This window comes from Pongo abelii, chromosome 15, assembly GCF_028885655.2.
Source record: "Pongo abelii isolate AG06213 chromosome 15, NHGRI_mPonAbe1-v2.0_pri, whole genome shotgun sequence".
NCBI lineage: Eukaryota > Metazoa > Chordata > Mammalia > Primates > Hominidae > Pongo > Pongo abelii.
Window position 1 is genome coordinate 94,851,443 of NC_072000.2, and position 26,366 is coordinate 94,877,808.

The following is a 26,366-nucleotide window of genomic DNA, read 5'->3' on the forward strand; positions in this document are numbered from 1 at the left end:
CTTGGACAGTCACTTTGCTGAGGCCCAATTTTCCCATCTGTGAGGAAAGAGGATCAGTTAGGTGATTTCCAAAAGTCCCTTCTGTTCTGTGATTCTGTTTTCTAAGAGGTGGACAGCAGTCTCTGAGAATAAAAACCCAGCCAGATATTAGACAAAAATGTCTGACAGCATCCTGATTGATAAGATGGATGCTTGCAGGCTGCAGGTGAAGACGGGTCACAGCAGGCTGAGTAATGACGCTTAAGGAGTATTGATTAGCATAGATCAATAAGAGCCCAGCAAGGAAGTCTCTAGCGATGTGCCACAGGACTCATTTATTTTATTATTTCATAAGACGGGGTCTCAATCTGTCACCCAGGCTGTAGTGCAGTGGCACAATCATGGCTTACTGCCGCCTCAACCTCCTGGGCTCAAATGATCCTCCCACCTCAGCCTCCCAAGTAACTGAGAAGACAGGCACAGGCCAACACACCTGGCAAATTTTTATAAATATTTTTGCAGAGATGAGGTCTCGCTGTGTTGCCCAGACTGGTCTCAAACTCCTAGGCTCAAGTGATCCTCCCTCTTTGGCCTCCCAAAGTGCTGGGATTAGAGATGTGAGCCACTGCTCCTGGCCCCACAGGGCTCTTTTAAAGTCAACAACTTGAACGAACATACGGAAAAGAAGTTGAAATGTAAACAAAACACAAAACAGAGAGGGCTAATGCCCAAGTGGATGAGAGACCCATGATGAGAAGACCATGGTTCAAAATAGTCTTCATAAAGCAAGAGATTGGGACAAAGGTGACAAAGGCAAACAGAACCAAAGATGAATGCGAGTCCTGCAGAACTCAAGGGCTGGGGGAGCTTGTCTTGGCAACAGGCCTTAGCAGCAGGCTGTGCAAATGTGACCTGGGCATCTCTGTTACCCACGTGGGTTCTTGGGAAGCCAGTACTGGGCCATGGCTACTGAAGCCCATGGCATTTGAGGCTGCACTGAGCAGTCACACATGGGGTCCAAGGAGGGGAAAGAAGGTATCCATCCTAAATGGTCATCCCTGAGGTCCCCTGTGCCACGGAGGGGACCATTGATGCTTTAGAACGAAAGTCAGAAATTTTCTGTAAAGGACCAAGTAGTAAACGTTTTAAGCTTTGGGCCATATAGGTTCTGTTTTCACTGTTCCACTTGGCCTTTGTAGCTCAAAAGCAGCCACAGACAACAGTAAACAAATGCGTGTGGCTGTGCTCCAATAAAACTTTATTTACAAAAACAAGTGGTGGGCCAGATTTGGCCCTTGGGCTGTAGTTTGTCCTCCCTACTTTGGAAAAAAGGGCAGACATCAATGACCAGGGTGGCGAGGGTTCTGGAGGTGGAGGCCAGTATGGATGGGTAAAAGAACCAGGTGGGGCTCACTGGGGAGAGGTAGGCATGCCCACTCAGTGGTCCCAGATGGAGAGCCACGTGGGGGAAAGTGAGAAGGGGGCTTATTTTCATCCATGCCAGGGAAGACCCCATAAAACAACAAAGGAGTGATTCCGCATTATCCGAGGCTAGGGATGGGGGAACTGGGCCGGCTGATCTTCCACACTTTGGCCTCTGCCTCCTGGAATGGTCCTGTCTTCCCATGCTTCCCTGTCCCAGCACTGGGCTGGGACATTCTGCCCACATAGTGAGGCATGAATAATACCCTGGAGGCACAGCCGCAATCCCTTCAATAATGAGGCTCCAGGAATCAAGGAGACATTTGTAAGGCTGGCTTGATGAGAGACTTCAGCAAGCCCTGCGGGGCTGGGGAGGCCTCTGGCTGCCGATTACCCTCCCTACCATATGGGTGATGGAAAGCTGGCTCTTCAGGTGGGAGGCCTGGCCCAGAGCTGGCCTCTCAGAGCCTGGTTTGTGCCTTGGGGTTCCCCCAGGTCCAAATGATAGTAGGCGGTTGGATGAATTAATTTCTCTGGTCCTTTCCAGCATAGGCATCCTGGGACCACAGAGCAGCCACCAACGACTACCGATGAAACACAAACCTCGCCGGTCACTTTTTGCTGGCCGTTGGAAGGAGGCTGATGAGTGGGAGTGGAACCTCCAGGTTTCCCAGGGCACCATTCTGGATCCCCTCACCTCAGCTCTGTGAGGTCATGGCTAAGCCTGAAACAGGTCCCAATTCATTCAATCTTGCCATAAACCTATGAAATGGGTGTCAGCCACGAGGCTTTGGTTGCAAATAACAGAAACCCCAACTTAACTGTCATATGGAAGCAGAGAAGCAACTGACTCTTTGCCGGAGGCTTATGGCATGACTCCAAGTAGTGAGGGGGTGGCTGTTCAGGTCAAAGGACTAGCAGCAATGACTGGCTTAAACAACGAAAAACTGCGTCTATGATCTTAGCAACAACATTCAGTAACATTCGGTATCACCAAGGAGGAGGACGCCACCTCCCTGGTGATAGCTGATTGGACCAGAGGGAAGCCCCAGTCCCAGGGCAGCCAATCAGCAGCCTGGCAAGCAGCCAATGAGCTGGCCTGGAGAGGGAGTTCTGCCCAATCACAATACCAATAAATAAGAGGGCCGTGCTGGATCGCTGTCTTGGAGATTTGAGCCGGAGATTTGAGCTGGAGATTTGGAAGAAATATGAGGCAATCTGTAGAAGGAGCAGAAGACAAAAATCACACTGAAGGCAGTGAGTGGAGCAGCTGGCCCTGCAGGATACAGAAGCCAGGAGGGAGTGAGACGCAGGCAGAGCCAGCCTGGCGAGGACTCAGCCATGTTTAGAGCCACGAATGGAAGGTTCTGTGTCCCCAGAAGTGAAGCAGGACTTTCCCAGTCCCCAGTTTGTTCTGGTCTTTAGAAGCTGGTGAGTGGCCAGCCATGGAGGCCATGCCAAGTGACTGGCATGGCTGAGTTGCTATCCTTATATGGGGCCTCCCATCCGCCCCTCGCCTTCACCGGAGAGGCAGCAAGGAGGGCAGTGAAGCCTGAAATTCTGAGGAATTTTCTTGTAGGATTATGGTGTGGCATAAGCCAGGCTTCCTGGGCCAGGTTCTCTCTCTGCAGGGCATCTCTGGGGAATGTGTGAGTGCTAGGAGTGGTACCTAGGTCTCTAGGGCCCCTGGACTTTCCCGTGCCATCCCTAAACTAGGGAGTCTTTCCTGAGCCTGAATGAGAGTGCTTTGGTCGGCCAAGGCCAGGGAATCAGCCCCAAAGCAGTGTTTCGGGAGGAATGGGCTGCAAGCCTCATCCTGTGCCCTGGCCCAAACCAGGATTGTCAGTATGGGGTGTAGACAGAAGGAACAGAGAGTGGGGAGGCCCAACCGGGTCTCCAGAGTATGGGCCACCTGTGCCTCTTTTCTGCCTCCCACCCTCGCCTGCATTTCACTGGGGGCCCCTGAGTTTCTCAGACAACGGAGACCATCCAAATACCTTGTAACTGAGGGTGCAGTCATAGGAGTCCCATCAAACTTCCAAGTCCACCATCTACTGTGAGTCAGGCAAGTCACCTAACCTCCTTGAGCCTCCATTTTTTCATCTGTGAAATGAGAGTGATCATAGTGCCTCCTACATAGAGCAGGGGAATTAAATGAGTCCCCGCTTGTGAAGCACATGAACCTGTGCCTGGCACACGGCACATGCGGATTAGCCACCTCCTGTAAGCAGGGGCTCAGGGAAGGGAGCCGGGAAAGAGGGATGTAGAGAGAACAGGGGGCAGAGACAAACGTTAAAAGAAGAAGAAGGAGGGGAGAAGGGTGTGAAGAGGCCAGAGAGGAAATGGGGCTCCCTGGGGTGCTGGCCTTGACCTCTCAGGCCTGGCTCAGGTCTGACTTTCTTGTTCTTTCTTCCCCCATATAATCTCTCTCTGGAATGCTGAGAAATTCTGCTTCCACCCCCCAGCAGTTGCCATGGTGATGAAAACCTGGACCCAGTGGAAAGTTCTCTGTGCTCTTGGCAACGAGGCTGCAGCACCCTGCCTCTCCCAGCCTGCCTGTGCGTGGGCGGCCAGCTCCGGCTGCTGCCAGGATTTGGGGCCAGCACGGCCTGTCTGCAAGACCCAGCCCTGCCCCCATAGAATCTAGGATGGGAGCTTCAGCATATCCGGTGCTGGGGGCTCCCAGAGAATATCTAGCCTGTCCCATTTTATGGATGGGACACTGGGCCAGAGAGGATCGGTGGCTTGTCCAAAGCCGCACAGACCCCCTGGGGTCTCCCTCCTGGGCTCAGCTGTGAGTCAGGTGGGCATGGAGCACCCGGAAACATCATAGACAGGGGACTAGCCACACGGCAGGCCAGTCCCAGAAAGCAGGCCAGCTGCTGGAGCCAGGGAGATGCAGAAGACAAAGGGACTCCAGGAAGCTGGGCACTGCCTTCCTCTTCTCTCCCAGACACAGTGGTGGGTGGGTGCAAAGGACTGAATGCTTGTGTCCCTCCACAATTCACATGCAGAAGACCCAGTCACCAGTGTGATGGTATTTGGGGTGAGGCCTTTGGGGGTGATTGGGCAAAAGGGAGGAGCCCTCACAGTGGAATTAGTGCCCTTGTGAGAAGAGACAGGAGAGACGATCCCTCTACCACGCGAGGGTGCCTGCGACCAGGGAGAAGGCCCTCCGCAGCCTGACGATGCTGGTACTCTGATCTTGCAGACTTTAGAGCTGCAATAAATCCATACTTACTGTCGAAGCCGGCCTGTCCACAGTAATGAGTTACAGCGTCCTGAGCTGACTCAGACAGTGAATTTGTTGGGGTGCTGAGTTTGCTCCACTCTCAGCAGCCCCAGCTCTCAGACTAAGTGGAAGGGCACAAGCCAGCCTTTTTTTTTTTTTTTTTTTGAGACAGAATCTCACTCTGTCACCCAGGCTGGAGTGCATGGCGCGATCTCGGCTCAATGCAGCCTCTGCCTCCTGGGTTCAAGTGATTCTCCTGCCTCAGCCTCCTGAGTAGCTGGGACTACAGGTGCACGCCACCACGCCCAGCTAATTTTTGTTTTTTTGTTTTTTTTTTTTTTGAGACAGAGTCTCGCTCTGTCGCCCAGGCTGGAGTGCAGTGGCGCAATCTCGGCTCACTGCAAGCTCTGCCACCCGGGTTCACGCCATTCTCCTGCCTCAGCCTCCTGAGTAGCTGGGACTACAGGCACCCGCCACTGCGCCCAGCTAATTTTTTGTATTTTTTAGTACAGACGAGGTTTCACTGTGGTCTCGATCTCCTGACCTTGTGATCCGCCTGCCTCGGCCTCCCAAAGTGCTGGGATTACAGGCATGAGCCACCGCGCCCAGCCAATTTTTGTATTTTTAGTAGAGACGAGGTTTCAGCATGTTGGCCAGGATGGTATTGATCTCCTGACTTCGTGATCCACCCGCCTCAGCCTCCCAAAGTGTTGGGATTACAGGTGTGAGCCACCGCTCCCAGCCAAGCCAGCCTTTAGCAACCTCCTTGCCAGGGTCCTGGGGACCCCTATTTGATTCCCCTCCTCTTTTTCCTCCTCCTCAGCAAGCTGAACGTTGGTCCTGAAGTTTGCTTCCAGCAGAGGCCAACTCCCTCCCTTTAAGGCCAGTAGGTCCCTAACCAGCTCTCTTCTGCCTTCTGCCCACCCAACTCCTTCTATGTTACTTTTCTTTTATGTATCCCATGTACTATGGTCTGAATGTTTCATGTTGCCCGAAAGTTTATATGTTGTCATCTAATCCCCATTGTGATGGTATTAGGAGGTGGGAGCCTTGGAGAGGTGATTAGGTCATCAGGCCAGACCCTCATGAATGGGATCAGTACTCTTATAAAGAGGCACTGAAGAGCTCCCTTACCTCTTCCACCATGTGAGGACACAGCAAGAAGACAGTTGTCTGTGAGCCAGGAAACAGGCCCTCACCAGACACCAGAGCTGCCAGCACCTTGATCTCAGACTTTCACAGCCTCCAGACTTTCTGTTGTTTATAAACCACTTAGTTTATGATATTTTACTATAGTAGTCTGAATGGACTAAGATACCATGTTTTCAAAACTTCTCTTTCTCTGTCTGTTCTTGAGTGAGGGTCTCACTCTGTTGCCCAGACTGGAGTGCAGTGGCACAATCATGGCTCACTGCAGCCTCGACCTCCCAAACTCAAGGGATCTTCCAGTCTCAGCCTCCCAAGTAGCTGGGATCACAGGTGCACACCACCACAACTGGCTACTTTTTCATATTTTTGTAGAGATGGGGTTTTGCCATGTTGCCCAGGCTGGTCTTGAACTCCTGGGTTCAAGTAATCCACCTGCCTCGGCCTCCCAAAGTGCTGGGATTCTAGGCATGAACCACCACCCCTGGCTGTCTCTTAAGCAAACAGCTATATTGAGTAACGACACACACAATGGCCCATTTTTGATCATCAAAGCCCCACAGAATCCAGGCTTTGCCTACCCCAGAGACACGGGACTCTTCAGGTTCTTATATGGTCATGTGATGGATATGTGGGACAGTTCCATAAGCTGAACACTGTCACTAGTGCAGGGCCTACTGTCTGCATCCCTCAGAACCCTGCAGGTGAAGGTTCCCAAGATGACATCAGTGGAATTTCCCGCAGGACCCACAGGCCCACATTGGGATGGGATGTGGGTCGTCCCAGGAGCTCTGGCCATGGATCAGACTGAAGCCAGACTGGGCCATATCATGCCTACCACAAACTTCCAATGGGACTCAACTGCTCAGACATTTTGGGAGTGTAAAATGTCCTTGTGGTTCTTGCCAAGAATCCAGTTATTGGAAAGAAGGGGCCTCCCACCCTGTTTCTGATGATAAAACTTGGACAATGAAACTACTCAACTACTCACTGGGTGCCAAGGGCTTTCCCTGGTGCCATCTCAGTGGCCCCAGAAGCTGTGGCCCCCAAAATACAGACTAAACCCATGGGTTCTAATTTTTCATGGAAATTGGTGTTGGGACATTTCCCTAGCGATGTCTTCATTACACAGGAGCATCAGTTTGATCTAGAGACGGGAAGTGATGGCACAGGCAGGGAATGGCTACAGTGTCCAGAGCCAAGTTCCATCTCTGTCACTCCTGAACTATGTAGTCATAGAAGAATCACATCACTCCCTCAGCCTCAGTCTTCAAATCTGTAAAATGGAGCTCAGATTATCAGCCACTATAATTCCTCCACCAGGTCATAAACTCCTTTGGGGAAGGACTGTGCTCTTGTTCTTTTCTGTGTTTCCAACACAAAGGCTACCAGAATAGCCCTGGCTTAATCAAAGGGTAGGCACAGATTGTGAGGGCATTCTTTCCCCTAGACCATCGACCACAGATTCATTTCATTCATGAATTCATTTTTCTGTTCAACCAAAATTTAATGTCATTATCTATATGCTGGGGACACAGCAGTGAGGGAAACGGACTGGGAGCTTACAATTGACCGATGAGACCCAACAGGTGGTCACTGCACACTGGAATGTGGGACATATAGGACGCCGCCTGAACACGAAGGAGGAGACCTACCTCAGTTCTGCAGAGTCCAAGAAGACTTTCCCGAGAAGCTGACAACTCAGCTAAGACCTCAAAGATAAGGTGGTTTAACGTAAGCCAGAAAAGCAGGTTTAGAGTTCCAGGAGAAGTAAAAGTATGATATGGAAAGGGACAGGGGAGGGAGAGGAGCCTCTGGGACCACACAATCCCCCTTCCCCCGCCAACTACTTCGCTAAGAAACCACCTCACTCACACTGAGCAGGGACTAGTGACGTTCAGGACCATGGAGAGCACCACAGTGATCTTCCAGGCACCATTTTGCTCTTGCTAATTACCTAAAGGGCCTGGCTCGGGTTAAAGCCTGAGGAGACGAGGGACAGGGTCTGGGGGTGCGGAAACCACCAGGCTGGGGGCCAACGAGGGAGAGTCCGGGGACCAGCTAAGTCTGGGGAATCAACTGTCAGCTCTCCAACTGGATGAAGGCTGTAGTCACAGACCCAAGGGGAGCCTGGTGAGTCACACTTAGGCCTGGGAGCCCAGGAACCCTACTGGGCACAAGGAAAACAGTGGGATGATGGAGACAAGTGGTTCTCTACGGTCTCTGTTACCCAGACTGGAGTGCAGTGGTGTGAACATGGCTTACTGCAGCTTCGACCTCCCGGGCTGCAGTGATCCTCCTGCCTCAGCCTCCCAAGTATCTGGGACTACAGGCATGCACCACCACGCCTGGCTAGTTTTTGTATTTTTTGTAGAGTCGGGATTTTACCATGTTGGTCAGACTCGTCTGGAACTCCTGGACTCAAGCGATCTGCCCACCTCAGCCTCCCAAAGTGCTGGGATTCAGCAGCCCAGGGAACAGGCCCAGGGGATGAGCTGCTGCAGTGGGATCTGTGGTAGGGCTCCTTGTCTCCCAACCCTCAGCAAGAAGAGTCCTGATCCAACCCTGTCCAGAGTCCACCTGAGGCCTCCAGACAGACCCCACTCCAGCCAGATGAAGGCCCCTGTCAAAGAAGCGGCCTTCTTTGGGGGAAAAGCAGAAAGAATGTCCCCCAATCCAAATTCCTGGACCCCCTCCATGAGAGAGGGGTTCCCCCTCTTCTCTTCCTGGAAGAGAAGTGCTTATCCCCAGGCCCAGTGCACCAAGACCACCAGCAGAACCCACAGCCCTTCCTGGCAGAGTTGGCAGCTCTGAGGCACCACTGTTCCTGTGGCCTGTGACCCCTCTCTCCTCCCCTTGCCTCCCCTCTCCTCTCCTCTTCTCCCCTCTCCTTTCCTCCCCTCCCCTTCCTCCCTTCTTTCCCTTCCGCTCCCCTCCACACCCCACATGTTACTCTCCCAGCTCTGGGGAGCCAGGCCCTCCCCTCCTGCCTCCTGGTCTTCTCTATTCTGCTGGTTCCAACCCATCTCCTGGCTCAGCTCGCTGTCCCCCACCCTGCTCCTGCTGCGCACCCTCTGCCTCCTCATCCTCCCCTCCCCTATCTAGGCTAGGTGGACTCAGGCACCCCAGGCCCTCCTTAGCAAAGCCGTCTCTCTGAGGTGCAGTGGTCCCACCTCCCAACCCCATCACTTCCCCCCACCTCATATTAACTGTAATTTTGTATGAATGACTTGTTGGTTTAATAAATCCCTAGTTATTGTAATATTGTAACAATAATTTTAAAAAAACATACAAAGTGTTGGGATTACACGTGTGAGCCACCACGCCTGGCTCGGTCTTTTTTTCTTTCTTTCTTTCTTTTTTTTTTTTTTTTGAGATGGAGTCTCGCTCTGTCACCCAGGCTGGAGTGCTGTGGCACAATCTCGGCTCACTGCAAGCTCCGCCTCCTGGGTCCGCACCATTCTCCTGCCTCAGCCACCCGAGTAGCTGGGACTACAGGCGCCCACCACCACGCCCGGCTAATTTTTTTAGTAGAGACGGTGTTTCACCGTGTTAGCCAGGATGGTCTCGATCTCCTGACCTCGTGATCTGCCCGCCTCGGCCTCCTAAAGTGCTGGGATTACAGGTGTGAGCCACTGCACCCGGCCTCTTTTTTTCTTTTAGAGATGGGGTCTCGCTCTGTCACCCAAGCTGGAGTGCAGTGACGTCTTCATAGATAACTGCAGCCTCCAGTTCCTGGGCTCAAGCAATCCTTCTGTGTCAGCCTCCTGAGTAGCTGGGACTACAGGCACACACCACCACACCCGGCTAATTAAAACTTTTTTTTGTAGAGACAGGGTCTTACTATGTTGCCCAGGCTGGCCTCAAACTCCTAGCCTCAAGCAATCCTCTTGCCTTGGCCTCCCAGCTAGTTCTCTACTGTTTAAAATCAGAAACCCTTTGATAATCTGATGAATGGTAAATAATACATTTAGAAACTTAACATAATAAGGCCAGGCATGTTTTTTCATGCCTGTAATCCCAGCACTTTGGGAAGTCTAGGCAGGCAGATTGCTTGAGCCCAGGAGTTTGAGACTAGCCTGGGCAACATGGCAAAACCCCATCTCCACTAAAAATACAAAATTTAGCCAGGCAAGGTGGCCCATGGCTGCTTTTCCAGCTACTTGGGAGGCTGAGACAGGAGGATCAGCTGAGCCTTGGAAGGTCAAGGTTTCAGTGAGCTGTGGTTGTGCCACTGCACTCCGGCCTGGGCAACAGAGTGAGAAAGAAACTTAACAAGTAAGTAAATGTATGGTGTGATATGTTAGAAATTGCCAAATGCTGTGGAAAAAAAGGAAAACCTCCTCCTGAAAAACAAGTGACCTCTGGAATTACACAAACAAAGTTGGTTTTTAGCCCTCCTGAGCCCTCCATGGATACAGCTCAGAACCAGTGCCCCTCCAGGTTATGACCTTCTCTACATGGGAGAGGAGAAGAGGGAAAGAGGGACTGGGCTGAGTCTGCCTGGACCCCCAAGCCAGGTGTGGGGAGACCTCTGCCCCGACCAGCTGCAAGGGGCATCCCCAGGCCCCTGGCTCCTGACTTGCAGCCCCTCCCTCGCCACTGTATTTACCAATTGAGCAACTATACTGTATCAGTCACAAGATGATTAAGATGCTGAAGGTGATCAGGATGCTGGAGGTGACATTAGGATGCTGGAGCTGATATTAGGATGCTGGAGGTGGTTAGGATGCTGGAGGTGATATTAGGATGTTGGAGGTGATATTAGAATGCTGGAGGTGGTCAAGATGCTAGAGCTGATATTAGGAAGCTGGAGGTGATTAGGATACTGGAGGTGATTAGGATGCATTGGTCAGCAGAAGCAAAGTTAATGCCCCCAGACAGCTCATATCCTAGTGGGTGCAGACAGATAATAATGAACAAAGTAATTTAAATTATATAGCATATTAAAAGTGGTTAGTGCTCTGGGAAAAACAGAAAAAGCTTAGCAGGGTAAGGGGGTGGAGAGTGCGGGGATGGGCTTGGGTAATGTATTGGGGGTCAGGGGGCTGCAATTTTCTAAACAGAGGTCAGAGTGGGCCTCACTGAGAAAGTGACCCCTGAGCAAAGACTCAAAGGGGCTGATGGGCTTGGTCATGCAGATGTTGGGGAATAGGGCTTCAGGCAGAGGGGACAGCCAGTGCAAAGGCCAGGAGGAGGGGAATGTAGCTGGCGTGGAGGAGGACCCAGCACAGGAGGCATGGTTGGAAGGAAGTGAGGGGGCAAGGGGACCAAGCCATGGGGAGCCCTCATACAGACTGGCTTCTGCTCAGCGTCACAGCAGGGTTAGAGCAGAGGAAGAACATGATCTGACTTAGATTTAAAGGGCTCTTGTGGCGAGAATGGATTGTGGAGGAAAGGGGATTGGTTAGGAGGCTCTAGCAGTTACCCAGATGAGAGGTGACGGCTTGGACCAGGGTGATGGCCAGGGCCGCAGAGATACAAGTCAGACTTGGGATAGATTCTGAGGGTGGGGACAGCAGGATGTGTGGATGGATCACAATGGAAGACAGAGGGGATTGAAGAATGACTTGAAAGTCTTGGCCTGAGCTACTGGAAGCATGGAGTTGCCATCCCCAGAGATGGGGAGACTGCAGAAGGGGCAGCCTGGGGGACAGAATGGGAGTCGGATTTGGATGTGTTCTGTCTGAGGTGCCCACTGGACATCCCAGGGAGACACTGAGGAGGGATTTGGAAACAGGATTCTGGATTTCACAGCCCAGAGTGGCTCAAATGGGACCCGCCCTTAGAAGGCCACCTGAACCCAAGGCCCGTCAGAGCTGGGACATTCTCCTCCACCCCATTTGCATCACTGCCTACATGAGTCCAGGGGGGGTCACCACTGTCTTCCCAGGCAGCTGATAGAAGGATAGATACTAAGTGGAAGGATAGAAGGATAAAGAGTGGATGGATGGAGGGATGGATGGATGGAGGGATGGAGGGATGGATGGATGGATAGAATGGGCATTAGACTGGAGGGAAGGAAGGATGGAAAAATGGAAGAAAGGAAGCAAGAAAAGATGAATAAATAATATAATAGTTGGAATCTATTAGTCTATTTGTGTGGCTGGACAGCCCTGACTGAGGCATTCTTCCTACACCGAAGGGACTTCTGTCCCAGGGGCCTCAGGGCCACAAGGAGAAACGCACAAGGAGAAATGTTGCAGCCTCAGAGAATGAGAGGCAGAGAGGAGATAGGAAGTTCCCAGTGCCTGGCTGGAATCCTTGGTGAGACCAGGGGTCCCTAACACACCCAGGGCTTCCCAACAAATGCCCCCTTTCTCTTAAGCTGGCCCCAGGGGCTTCTGCTACTGCTACCAGAGACCCCCGCCCGGCCAAGCCACATACAGACAGAGAAGCCATGAGGATTCCAAGAGAAAATGCATCAAATGCTTCGCCCAGTGCCTGGTGCAGAGAAAGTGCTAGATGCAACGAGATAATCACCTGGACCCTGCAAGCATCCAGGAGGGCGCTGGTGGGGAAGGAGACCCTTGAGTTAAGTGCTAAGAGATGGGCAAGAGTTAACCTAAGAGGAAGAGATGGGGAAAGGAATTCCAAGAATTCCCCTCCAGCCCCCAGGTCCCCAAGCCATCTTGTCTTCATACTGAGCATGTCCAGCTCCTGCCAGCCCCTCTCCCATAGGCAGTGGTCCTGCCCTTCTTTAAAAGGTAGTGCCCGGGGCAGAGTCTTGCGAGGATATATAGCCCAGCATTGATGCCGTGGAGACTGGAGCTGTGTGACGTTGGGCAAGATACTGAACTCCTCTGTGCTTTGCTTTCCTAGTCTACAGACAAGGGGTTTGTAACAGGACCTGCTTTGTTGACTTGTGTGAAGATTAAGTGGGCTCATGCCTGGAAAGACTCCAGACATGGTGGGCTCAGGGGATGTGAACACTGATCATAGCGGGGGCCTGGTGCGGGACTGGCCTCAACTCCTGCTCACCTGAGCAAACCCTGGCAGGTCCGCCCCAGCTCACAAGCCTGGTCCAGTCCATAAGCCCAGGAGGCTCTGCTTTATGGAGAAGGACATGGAGGCAGCTCAGAGTGGCCAAATAACATGTCTCAGACCCCACTGCAGGCCCAGGGCAAACTCAGCCAGAGACCCAGGGTCTCACTCAGCAGATGAGCAGTGGCCAAGGAATCGAGTGAGGGTTTGGTTGGAACCTAAGCTGCAGCCGGAAGTAGAGGAGACAGCAGGATTGGGGGACTGGGGAGGAGAGAGGAGGCAGGTTCTGGCCAGAAGAGGGAGAAGAACAACCACATCCGGAAGGGCAGTGGAAGCTCCGGCCACAGACACCTGGCTGTCCTTTTGGGTCCCCCACAGTCCCCTCTTGCTTCAGCTTTCAGTCCGGGGCTGCAGCAGAAAAGCCATTTGCTGAGTCACCCAGCAGCGTGCACAGCCTGGAGCTTCCTCTGGCTACCGAGAGTCCCCACTCAGTTCCACTTCCCGGCCCTGCAGCCCCAGGGGCCTTGGTGGCTGCTCCCAACTGTCCACCTGCTGACTGCGCATCCCTGTGCAGGCTACTGCACCTCTGTAAGTCTCAGGCTCCGGAACTGTCCAGCAGGGCTTGCTGTCACCAGAATGCAGGTCCCAGGAAGACAGGGATGCTGGTGACCTGTTTGCTGTGTATCCAGGGCCTACAGTGAAGTCAGGTACATGGTGTTCAGAAAGTGTTTGTCAAGTAAATGAAAGAATGAATGGGCCAGACGCGGTGGCTCACGCCTGTAATCCCAGAACTTTGGGAGGCCGAGGGAGGCAGATCACTTGAAGTCAGGAGTTCAAGACCAGCCTGGCCAATGGTGAAACCCTGTCTCTACTAAAAATACAAAAAAAAAAAATTAGACGTAGTGGTGGGTACCTGTAGTCCCAGCTACTTGGGAGGCTGAGGCAGGAGAATCACTTGAACCCAGGAGGTGGAGGTTGCAGTGAGTCAAGATTTCGCCATTGCATTCTAGCCTGGGCAACAGAGCGAGACTCCGTCTCAAAAAAAAAAAAAAAAAAAGAAAGAAAGAATGAATGAATGAATGAATGCCTAGCCTGCTTAGCCTTGGTCAGTACTGGACATCAGGGGAGCTAACAGGCAGTAAAAGCCAGTGCTACAGATCTGTGTGCCCACTCTCCTGGGGTGCCCCCAGGCCCCAGACTCTCCTTAACTGAACCTAGACTCACCCTGCCCTCTGACCCCTGCTTCTCTTTCACGTTCCCAGCTCCAGCATCATCACCCCTGGCCACCCGCAGGACCTCCCTCAGTACCACCGCCCTCTTCCTGCCTATCACTTGCTCCTGCTGCCACCCACGCCACTCTCCACTCTGCTCACTATCCCTCTGAGCTCCAGCACCTTCACCAGTGCAAGTCATCTCCTCTCCTACCTCCCAGGGTGACCTTCCCCCTGCCTGCAGTCACATTCCTCAGCCCTGAACATTCCTTCCTCCCCTCCCAGCCGGGGGGGCTTTCTTCTAGGGCTCCCATTGTCCTCAGGACAAAGTCCAAGTTCCTCACGTGGCTCATGGAGACTGGGCTCTGGCTCTCCTCTCCAGCCCTCTCCTCTCCACCCTCTGTCCTGTTAGCACACAACATGCTCTTCATCACCTCCCTGCTCTCCCATGCCTCTGTGCCTTTGCCCATGCCCTTCCTTCAGCCTGAATGCCTTCCTTATCTGCATGATAAACAGTCATTTCCCACCTCCCCCAAGAGCACCCAGGGAACCCATTATGACCACCTGAGGGCTGGCGACTCCACCCTAACTTGCATTACTTCTTGGAAACACATCTATTATATTGCATTTCTCAAGTTGTACCTTAAGTATTTGAAGTCTTTCTTCCCTATAAGATGTTTCTAAAATAGGCTTATGGTTTTATTCAGATTGAAAAATTTGGACTTGCATATAAATGTAAATATTTAAATATAAGTAGTATCCAGTTCAAGTAGGTACTCATAAATATGTAATCAATGAATGTATTGATGGGTAGAAAGGATGGGTGGACCAATGGAAGGAGGAAAGGAAGAATGATTGGCTAGATTGAATGATGGATGGATGGAAGTGAGGAAAAGGAAACATGGATGGATGGTTGAGTGGATATATATGGAAAGAGTATGAAAGAAAGAAAGGACAGTTGAATGGGAGGAAAGAAGGATAGATATTGAGTGGAAGGATAGAAGGATAAAGGATGCATGGATGAATGGAGGGAAAGATTGACATTAGAATGGAGGGAAGGAAGGATGGAAAAATGAAAGGAAGGAAGGGAAAAGGGTGAATAGATAAAAGAATAGTTGTATTCTATTAGTTGGATAGTTGGATTCTATTACTAGTGAGATAAATTAATGGAAGGATGAAAGGAAATAAAGGATGAAATGATGGATGGATGTTTGGATGGACTGATGGAAGAATGAAAGGCTGAAAGGAACAATGTAAGAGGATAGAGAAGGAAGAAAGGAAGGATGGGTGAATTAATGGCTGGATGCCTGGATTCATGGCTAGATGTGACAATTCTTATACCCCTTCAGCTGGTCAGCTCCCTCAGAAGGCAGTCTGGAACTCCCAGGTGGCCCCTGCAGCCGGCCTCCATTGCCTGATCTGCTACATTTATCTTGTATATTTTGACCTTAGTCAATAAACAAATAATATATTTGTGGTTATTAAGGAAAACTAGAATGCTAGAGGCCAGTTAGTCTAATAGATTCAAGGTGGTTTCAGAGGACATGGGCTCAGCCTGTCGAGGTCATGTCCAGGTCCTGCGATATCTAACGAGCTCAGCTCAGCTAACTCCACCCAGAGCTCTGCATTCTACTTTCCACTTCCCATCTCTCCCTGGAGGCTCGTTCAGAGCAAGGCCTGCCTGACCGCTAACCTAGGGAGAGAATTTTCATGGAACAAATGAGAAAGGGAAATGACCTCAACCAAGGGTTGAGGCTGGGGAGGCCTGGGCAGGGGCGGCTGCCTTTCCATACCGAATGTGACCCTGGGCACATTCTGGAGCAGGAAGAAGAGATCTGGCCCAATGCCAGCACCCAGGCACCCTGCCAGAGCCATGACACAGAAAATGTTGGGCAGCATTGATCTGGGTGCCCAGGGAACCCTTGGGGGAGGTGAGCAGGCAGGTCAGGGTGCCCTCATTGAACCCAGAACAGGGCCTGGGTGTGGAGGAGTCTGTGGCCCCTTGGTCCCTGGTGCCCTCATCTCCTGCCCCACGGTAAAGGTCCAATAGCTGAGCCTCTATGGTGTCCCCAGCTGTTTCCTCTTCTGGTAGCACTTTCTGCTCTCTTTCTTTTTTATCTATTTATCTATATCTATCTATCTATCTATTTTATTTTATTTATTATTATTTTTTGAGACACAGTCTTGCTCTGCCACCCAGGCTGGAGTGCAATGGCACGATCTTGGCTCACTGCAACCTCTGCTTCCCGGGTTCAAGCCATTCTCATGCCTCAGCCTCCTAAGTAGCTGGAACTACAGGCACGCACCACCACACCCGGCTGATTTTTATGTTTTTAGTAGAGACGGAGTTTCACCATGTTGGCCAAGCTGGTCTCGAACTCCTGACCTCAGGTGATCTGCCCACCTCAGCCTCCCAAAGTGCTGGGATTGCAGGCGTGAGCCACTATACCTGGCCTATTTTTTTATTTTAGAGACAGAGTCTTGCTCTGTCACCCAGGCTGGAGTGCAGTGGCACCATCATAGCTCAGTGCAGTCTCAAATTACTGGGCTTAAGCAATCCTCCTATCTCAGCCTCCAAAGTAGCTGGGTCTACAGGCATGCAGCACCATGCTTGGCTAATTTTTACATTTTTCATAGAGACAGGATCACACTGTGTCACCCCGGGTAGTCTCCAACTTCTGGGCTCAAGCAGTTCTCCCACCTTGGTCTCCCAAAGCGCTGAGATTACAGGCATAAGCCAACCATTCCCAGCCCCCTGCTCTCTTTCTCAGCTCCTCACACACCAACTTCATTAATGAAGTTTCCAGAAGATGCTTGCACACCTGTGGTATCCACACACCGCCCCGCATCTCTGCATCCCAGGTGGGTGGCAATGACCCAGAAGATCCATGCCTGGGATCCCAGCCACTCCCTTCTCCAGTCTCCTTCCATGCACAGTCCCCACGCTGGGACACCTGGCAGTTACTTCCCCTGGAACTTCCACCTGCACCCTCTCAGCGAGCCTTCCAGCAGCCCTAGGGTGGGAGTCAAGGGGGGGCCTGGAGTTTCTATTACACAGACACGGACCCAGAACCAAAGGCAAGAGAGGTCAGAAGAGGCCACACAGTTTAGTGACCGAGGGATACAGATTCTGGAAGTTTCCATCGAAGAGAGGTAAAGACTTCCCTGTTTGGCCAGGCGCAATGGCTCATGCCTGTAATCCCAGCACTTTGGGAGGCCCAGGCAGGTGGATCACCTGAGGTCGGGAGTTCGACACCAGCCTGACCAAAATAGAGAAACCCCATCTCTACTAAAAATACAAAAATTAGCCAGACATGGTGGCACATGCCTGTAATCCCAGCTACTTGGGAGGCTGAGGCAGGAGAATCGCTTGAACCCAGGAGGTGGAGGTTGCAGTGAGCCAAGATCGCACCATTGCACTCCAGCCTGGGCAAAAAGAACAAAACTCCATCTTAAAAAAAAAAAAAAAAAAAAGGCTTCCCTGTTTTAGCCTCTCCATCTAAGTGTGTGAGTCTTGCTGCCTGTTTTCTTTAAGTAAAACGAAACAGATATTTTCAAACTGCAACTTAGTGTTTCTCCGTTTCTTTCTTGAAAACAATTCAGAGATTGCCTTCCATGCTTCACAACCACAGAGACTGAGCAAACCTCTGCTTCGGAAAGTCGGGGGCAAGTCCAAGTTTCCCAGGGAGGCCGGCCCTGCCACGTGGGGTTGGGTTTTCTCGCCTTCTCTTGTGCAGAGTTGGCCAATCCTTGCCGCCAGGCCTCAGACACTCAGCCCTTTGTGGGCCTCGCACCCACTGCAGTTTTTAATGTCGTTATTTTTCAGAGTTAAAAATCTGTGGTTTTTAATTGCACCTGAGTATGCCCCCCTGCTCTGTTCCTAGCTGGTGTTCTACAGGCGGAACGGAAGGATTGAAGGTAAGATTCCAGGCCTTCTGTGTTGGGGTGGTCATTCACGAAAACACACAGCAATATGTATTTACACAACCAGAGACGTGTCATAGAAATCTTTACGGAGAACTAGGCATAAAGTCTAATTTTAAGACGTGTTTGTATAAATTCATCTTTTTATTATTTATTTATTTATTGACACGGGGTCTTGCTCCAGGCTAAAGTTCAGTGGCGTGACCATAGCTCACCACAGCCTCCAACTCCTGGGTTCAAGCGATCCTCTTGCCTCAGCCCCCTGAGTAGCTGGGACTACAGGTGCACACCACCACGCTTGGCTAATTTTTAAAAAATTGTTTTGGGCTAGGCACGGTAGCTCATGCCTGTAATCCCAGCACTTTGGAAGGCCGAGGCAGGTGGATCACGAGGTCAGGAGTTGGAGACCAGCCTGACCAACATGGTGAAACCCCGTCTCTACTAAAAATACTAAAATTAGCTGGGCATGGTGGTGCGTGCCTGTAATCCCAGCTACTCAGGAGGCTGAGGAAGGAGAATCGCTTGAACCTGGGAGGCAGAGGTAGCAGTGAGCTGAGATTGCGTCACTGCACTCCAGCCTGGGTGACAGAGTGAGACTCAATCTCAAAAAAAAAAAAAAAATTTTTTTTTAGACAGAGGATCTGGCTACATTGCCCAGGCTGGTCTCAAGCTCCTGGGATCAAGCAATCCTTCTGTCTAGGTCTCCCAAAACACTGGGGTTTACAGGCGTGAGCCACTGTGCCCAGCCTAAATTAATATTTGAATTGTATAAATTTATAGCAAATGTGTGAAAGTATTATACTTTGGGATTATTACTGCTCATCTTTAAGAGCCTGGCCTTCTAATAGGCCTCCTTGCCCCTTCCAATCTGCTTTCAGTAGCAGCTGAGTGATTGGGGTGAAACTTAAGGCACATACATTTAGGAGAGGGTCAGAAAACTTCCTCTGTAAAGGGCCAGAGGGTAAATATTTTAATCTTTGTGGGTCATACAGTCTCCGCTGTAGCAACTCAACTACTCTGCCAGTATAGCACAAAAGCGGCCAAGCATAACAGTAAATGAATAGGTGTGGCTGTGTTCCAATAAAACTTTATTTGCACAAAGAAGTGGTGGGCCATATTTGGCCTTTGGGTTGTAGTTTGCCACCCCCTGGTTTAGAAAAAGGACACATATAAATGACCAAAATAGTGAGCGTTCGGGAGGCAGTGGCATGTGTATATGGACTGAGGAAAGAACTGGGTGGGGTTGGTTTAGTGTGAAGACTCAGAGAGTTAGGCATCCACCCCTAAAACACCAAGGGATGGGGACAGATCCATTCAATGGTCCCAGAGCCCAACCGTAATGCAGGGGATGTAGCAAAGAGGCTCATGTTCATTCACGACAAGAAAGACCCCATAAGCAATGAAGGGGTGAGTTCCATATTCTTAGAGGCATGCAAGCAGAGGCTGGGGATTGGGAAGAATTGTTCTTTTTTAAAAAAAATTTTATTTTTATTTTAAGTTCTGGGGTATATGTGTAGGACGTGCAGGTTTGTCACATGTTACATAGGTTAACGTGGGGGAGAACTGTTCTTACACATCCAGTCCTGCTCTTAGAGTGAGAGGTTCTCTGTTTCTGCTCAAAACTCTCCACAGTCCCTGCTTTGCTCAAGGCAGAGGCCAAAGTCCCCACTAAGGCTGACCACCTGCCCGTCCTGGTCCCACTGCCTGGCCGCCCTCACCTCGCACTCTTCTCCCTCTCTCAACTCCAGCCCCGCTGCTTCTGAGCTGTGGCCCAAGCCCCTGACACCCCCCACCTCAGTGCCTCTGCTCAGGCTATCCCTCTCCTGGAGTCTCATCCCTAGACGTCACCGCGGAGGGGAACAGGACATGTGGGGAGAGGACCCTCTTGTCACTCAGCCCTCTCCCTGCCTGCCCTGGTCCTTGACTTCTTGTTCTCCTTAGCGCTCACCTCCACTTAATGCGCCATTGCATTTATTTATTTGCTTGATGGTCTGGCTTCCCCTACTAGAATGTCAGCTCCATGAGGCAGGGACTGGTGTCTGTGGTTCACGTCTGGATTCCCAGTGTTTAGTGCCTGGCTCATAGTAGGTTTGCAATAAATATTTACTAATATGGCGGTTGTCTTTTCCAGAACTGACCACAATACCTCCCATGCCACTGTGCTTCTTACAGCATGGCACTAATACCCGTCCCTTTGAGAAGTGGGGTCTTTGTTCCCTTCCCTTGAGTTCTGGCAGGACTCTGACTATGTCAGAGATAAATTTATGTGACTTCCGAGACTGGGTCATGAAAGGCAACACCGGTTCTGCCCAGTTCCTTAGAATGAAGGAAGGCTGACACCATGGTGTGAGGAAGCCCAAGCCACACAGAGGCTGCATGTGGATGCTCCAGCCAACTGCCCCAGCTGAGGCTCAGCCACCAGACATGGGCATGAAGACATCTTCAGAACAACTCTGGCCCCAGCCACCATGATGGCAGGAGAGGCTCCCAGAGAGAACCAGTCAACCCCCAGGACTGTGGGACATAGTAACAAAATCTTGTTGGGGGTGATGTTTTACCTAAAGAACAATGAACAAAAAATGCTGGTGTGTCATTGGTGCCTCCAGTGTTCCTACCTCACTGTTCTGAGACCTCACTTTTCATACCTTCTCCCTCAGAGTATGCACTCCTGCTTCTGGGCATTTCCCGGGCCCTGCCTTCCTCTGGTGCTCTCTGGAAGCTTCTCCTGGTGGCAGGGGGTATTCTGCTCTCTCCTCTAGCATCTGCCGAGACTCCTTCTCCTGGGAGTGGACCTCTGCAGAGTTCCCAGGCTTTGGGGTGCATGGGGACACCTCTTTTCTTAGGCTGCTTCCCTCCTTAGGGTGGCCAGAGCAGATGCCCCCTGCATGGAGGCGGAGGCCCCCTCAGTCATGGTCCTGATGAAGATTCCTTGCTTGGCCAAACTTTAATCAGGCTTCTGAATCTTCTGCTATACCCGTTTGTGCACTTCCTTGTAAAACCCAGTTTTAGCAAAAGAACCTGTGAAGTCAGTTTAGGCAGAACCCCCATCCTAGATCGCTGATCACCGTGGATACCTGAAGGAACGGAGTTCCTCATCCTCCGCCATCCCCTGGGCACTGTCCGATCACCCTGCCTGCAGCAAGAATCCTGTTGGGGCGGTTTTGCCACATGTTTCCTCTCAGTGATTTTCCATCCACTGACACCCGCTCTGCCTCCCCTGCTATAAATCCCCACCTGCTGGGCTGGTCTTTGAAGTCGAGCCAATTCTCTCCCTCAACAAGACCCTGGTGCAGTGGCCCCTATACCTATCACGATGGTCCTGAGCGAAGTCCTCCTTACCCTGCCTTAACCAGTGTCACTGAATACACCAGTCCTCAACACTGGCTGTCCTAGAAACTGCTGCCCACTCTGGGCTCCTGTTGCCACCTCCACCTCCAAGAGGGGGAAACTGAGGCACTGTTTTGTCTTTAACTCCCAGCTGCCTCCATGCGACCTGGGAAAACTCACCCACCACCTGGGCCACTTCAGGCCTCTGAAGGGAAACACAAGCCCAGAGAGAGCAGAAAGTCCTTTCTCCCTCCTGGACCCCAGACACTCCTCTTTCATGGACCTTCTTTCCAAGATGACTGACAGCAGCCACTCCACTCAGCTCTCCCCTGAATCCCACCCCCACGCCCATTCAGGATGTGGTGCAGCTGGTCCCAGCATCATGATGCCCCAAGAGCCCGCCACTGGTATTTTCCTGAAAGTCTGGGCTTTCATGTGCGTCCATGTGAAGAGACCACCAAACAGGCTTTGTGTGAGCAACAAAGCTGTTTATTTCACTTGGGTGCAGGTGGGCTGAGTCCGAAAAGAGAGTCAGCGAAGGGAGATAAGGGTGGGGCTGTTTTATAGGATTTGGGTAGGTAAAGGAAAATTACAGTCAAAGGGGGTTTGTTCTCTGGTGGGCAGGAGTGGGGGTCGGTCGCAAGGTGCTCAGTCGGGGAGCTTTTTGAGCCAGGATGAGCCAGGAAAAGGACTTTCACAAGGTAATGTCATCACTTAAGGCAAGGACCGGCCATTTACACTTCTTTTGTGGTGGAATGTCATCAGCTAAGGCAAGGACCGGCCATTTACACTTCTTTTGTGGTGGAATGTCATCAGTTAAGGCGGGGCAGGGCATTTTCACTTCTTTTGTGATTCTTCAGTTACTTCAGGCCATCTGAGCCTATACGTGCAAGTCACAGGGGATGCGATGGCTTGGCTTGGGCTCAGAGGCCTGACATGGGCCAATTGGTGTTACCATCCATGACCACCCGGAGGCTTCTGCTTCCTTCCAATGCCCTCTGGCCACAGGTTGGGGCAAGCTCCTGCACTCACATTCTGGTTTTTTTTTGGTGCGATCTCGGCTCACAGCAACCTCTGCCTCCTGGGTTCAAGCTATTCTCCTGTCTCAGTCTCCCGAGTAGCTGGGATTATAGGTGCCCACCACCACGCCTGGCTAATTTTTGTTTTAGAGATGGGGTTCCCATGTTGCCCAGGCTGGCCTTGAACTCCTGACGTCAGGTGGTACACCTGCCTCAGCCTCCCAAAGTGCTGGGATTACAGGAGTGAGCCACTGTTCCCGGCCAGCACCCACATCCTTTAGGAGCCAGGACAGAGGTGCAGAGAGGCAGGGCAGGGCTGGGGCTCAAAGCCCAGGCTCCAGGGCTAACCCAGGTTTGCACCCCAGCTTTGTGACCAAGGCCATATCTCTTCACCTCCCTGAGCCTCAGTTTCCTACTCTGAAAGGGGGATAATAGCACCCCTCCTGGGGCTGTTGTGAGGATCGAGGAGGAACATGTAGAAGGTGCTTTGCCTGGTGCTTGGCACATAGTAGCACACAACAAACAGTGACTGTCATTATTGCATGTGATGCAGCCAGACAGCCAGGCAAGGCACGAGTGGCCTCGTGTTCCCATCTCTGGCGGCTCACCCAGCTCTACTGCCCCCTCCACCCCGCCTCACCTTTGGTGGCGCATGGCCCAGTTGTTCTCATTAGATGATGCTGCTCTGCTCCCAATGTGTCACTCATGTGAGCCAGCACACACCTCATCCCTGCCCCCATCACTGTTCTGCTGGAAGAAACCCAGGAGCCAGGGCCGCAGAGCCAGCTCCCCCTGTGCCTGCCTTCTTGGGCGTGCAAATCAGAGTGAGCTCTTCCCCTCTGCCTGGGCAGACTCCCGCTGACTCCCCCTTCATTCCTGTCTGCTTCTCCCCAAACAAAACAGAAAGGAGGGCCCAGGAAAAGAAGGGGTATCAAAATCAGCCTTTTGAATCAGGCTGAGAATGAATCAAGGTTTGGCCCCTGGAAGCAACATGAACCCCCAGAGGCTTGCGAGGTGCTGCTCTGCCCCTTACTAGCTTTGTGGCCTTGGGCAAGTCCCTTTACCTCTTTGAGCTCCAGCTCTGTCACCTCTGACACAGGGACAGTAGTATAAGCCCTGGGGCACTGTACACTCCTGCCTGGCTCTGAGCTGAGCCACGTTGCCTCTCTGAGGCCACTTTGATTTGGTCTCTCCTGTTCCTGGATCCATCATTCCTGCCGCCTGCCCTCCTACACAGAAGTCCGACAGGGTTACAGGCGTGAGCCACTGCTCCCGGCTAGCACTTTGGGAGGCTGAGGCGAGCGGATCACCTGAGGTCAGGAGTTCAAGACCAGCCTAGTCAACATGGTGAAACCGTCTCTATTAAAAATACAAAAATTAGCTGGGCGTAGGGGCACACGCCTGTAATCCCAGCTACTTAGGAGGCTGAAGCAGGAGAATTGCTTGAACCTGGGAGGCGGAGGTTCTAGTGAGTCAAGATCGCACCACTGCACTCCAGCCTGGGTGACAGAGCAAGACTGTCTCAAAAAAAAAAAAAAAAAAGGAAGAAAGAGAGAGAGAAAGAAAAGAAAAGAGAAAAAGAAATCCAGGGTGACGCATGTTTGGGTCAGTGTGCCCTTCACCTTTGGGCACCTTGATGGCCGGACCTCCCACTGTGTCCCCTGCAAGCACCTGTGCCCAGCACAGAGCCATACACAGAGAACCCCGCCTGGGTCAGATTAGCAGTGGCTGATCAATTTGTGACGTCACACCCGCAGCAGGGCTGAGTGCCCAGGAGAAAAGGGTCGTAACAGCACCTGGAGGTGAGTTGCCAGGCCGGGCAGGGATCAGGGAAGGCCAAGGAGGAAGGCTGTGAGCCACCTGGCCTTCAGAGAACTCCCAGACAGTGGCCCAGGGACCAGTCCAGCCCAGACCACCTTAGGCAGTGACCCCTCTCCCAGAATCCAGGCACCCTAGAGGCACCTCAGCGGAAGAACTCTCTGAGGTCTGCAGGCTTGAGCTGTTCTGCTTTCTCGAAGACAGTCTCATCCTGTAATCGTTGCCATTTTCATTGTCATCATCCCGTTACAGTATATTTGTTTTATTTGAGAAATGTATGTAATGATTATTTCTGGCACTATGCTAAGTGCTTAAAAAGTATGAATTCACTAACTGCCTCAACCCCATAAGGTGGGTACTATTTATGAACCCTGAGGCCCAGAGAGGTCAGTAACGTGCTTGATGTCATGTGGCTGATGGATGGCCACGTGGGGCTCTCGGCTTCCCTCTGAGAGGCAGCTGCCGGGGATGGGACACACGATTGCTCCAGGCCCATCTCCAGACACAGCATTGTCCCCTATGTTTCCCCCGTGCTCCCTGGGGCCTTGCCAGCTCCAGATTATTCATCTGTAAATGAGGACAATAAGGCCAGCTCTGGGGGCCCAGGGCTGGGCCTGGGGGAGGGCTCAGCCCCACAGGGCCCTGCCCCCTCCTTGCTGTTCACCATCTGTCTGAGGCTCACTCAGAAGCTCCCACTGACACGATTTGATTCTGCCAGAGCAACGTGCTGAGGGGTAGGTGCAGGGCCCGGTGGGAGCCCCAGACTGCAGGGTGAGCTTCCCCTGGGGGCAAGCCCAGCCGCACCAACCCAGGTGAGGCGGCCTGTGTGCTCTTGCGTGCCCCTGAGCTTCCCCTGCCAGGCTGGGAGCGAGAGCTGGCTCTTTTAAAGAACACTGGGCCAGGATCGCAGCCACCCCAGGCCAAACCCTGAGCTGTGGTTGTTTGCCAGGACAAGGTGGCCCTGGGGCAGGGAGGCCTCCCCAGGATGGGCTGCCCCCACCATAGAGGAAATCCACACAGCAGCTCGGTTCCCCAAAGGATTCCCTGCCTAGAGTCCAGGCCACACCAAAGTACACAGAGCCTTTGTGTGCGGCAGGAGGAGAGGGCGGGACTCCAGCAGGAGAAGCTTCCCGCCTTGCGCCTTGCGCCTTGCGGAAGCCCCCAGGCACCTGCCCAGGGGTCATAGGGATTCTTGGAGATCAGTTTCCAGTCCAGAAAAGCCTCCACCCCAGCCCTTCCAAGCCCTCAGTGTGGGGAGAGGCAGAGCCTCAGCACAGCTCACCCCTCCCTTGGAGGAAGGGAGTCAGAGGGGGTGGGCACTGACTAAAGGTCACGCAGGAGCCCTGGCTGCCGGCCGCCTTGGGCTGGGCCTGTCACAGGAGGCTTCTTGCGCACTAAGGGCCTCAAACATAAGCCTTTGACATTCTCTCCAAAGGAGGTTACAGCCTCAGGCACAACCACGATGTCTGCAGGGCCAGAGGAAGTTTGTTTTACAGCCACCGGGGAGGGTCCCATCACTGGACGCACCTCCTATGGCTCCTAAACCTGGATGTGTCGGAAATAAATCCCATATCTACTTGGTAGCTACCACTAGCCTATTGCCCCAGTGGGGGCTGAAAGTGGTAATTTGTTTATCGTAAGCATTGCAGACAATATTATGATTCTTATAACGTGATCTCCATGTGTTGGTAAGACATTAAGACCCTTAAAAAATGACCAGGGCTCAAGTTGTTCTCTGCCTCCAAGGGCCTGGTTCCAGAAAATTCTCAGTGGAGGTGAGCTGGGCAGCCTCCCTCTAACCTCCCCGGGGAATGGCCTGGGGACTTAGCCAAACGCTGACAACCAGGGACAGGTGAGGGACAGGTGGACGCTTCCCAAATCAGCTCTGTGCAGAGGACAGACCGCAGCTGTCAGGCCTGTGTTCGCCTGACCCTCCTCTGTGACCTTGGGCCAGGGACCCCCTCCAGTGTCAGCATCCCCATTAGAGCCTCAAGAGCTGAGCCAAGTGACCCTTCTGATGCTCCCTAGCCCTGCCACTCGGCTCCAGCTCAGCCCCGGGGAAGCCCCTCCACTGTGGGGACTCACCTGGAGCTACCTGAGGCATGAGCAGCTGAGGAAGGAAAGAAAATGCTCTTTAAGTTGTCATAACAGAGCGGGGCCTCCAGCACCTCCTGTTTACTGAAGCTGAGTAAATACAGCCGGGCCCTTAGCAACAGGCACAAAAGGGCCCTTGTGCCGCCTGCTGCTCACTGCTCGCTGCTCCCTCGGCTCCCTCCCTGAGCTCAGCCCCAGCTGGGAGCTCTC

The 26,366-nt window shown here is 52.3% G+C and overlaps 2 long non-coding RNA genes across 3 annotated transcripts; one reads left to right on the top strand and one right to left on the bottom strand.

Moving 5' to 3' along the window:
• Window positions 1-1,220: 1,220 nt before the first annotated feature.
• Window positions 1,221-3,919, bottom strand: LOC129049813 (uncharacterized). The gene is made up of 2 exons (XR_008513167.1): window positions 3,399-3,919; window positions 1,221-2,619 (listed from the first exon to the last, which is right to left on the bottom strand). It is a non-coding gene; the product is annotated as an uncharacterized LOC129049813 (long non-coding RNA).
• Window positions 3,920-6,514: 2,595 nt separating this feature from the next.
• LOC129049814 (uncharacterized) lies at window positions 6,515-20,490 on the top strand. 2 transcript variants are annotated; one of them, XR_008513169.2, is made up of 3 exons: window positions 6,515-7,503; window positions 17,801-17,892; window positions 20,212-20,490. It is a non-coding gene; the product is annotated as an uncharacterized LOC129049814 (long non-coding RNA). The 2 variants fall into 2 exon arrangements; XR_008513168.2 differs by having other exon boundaries at window positions 20,220-20,490.
• The last annotated feature ends 5,876 nt before the right edge of the window (window positions 20,491-26,366 follow it).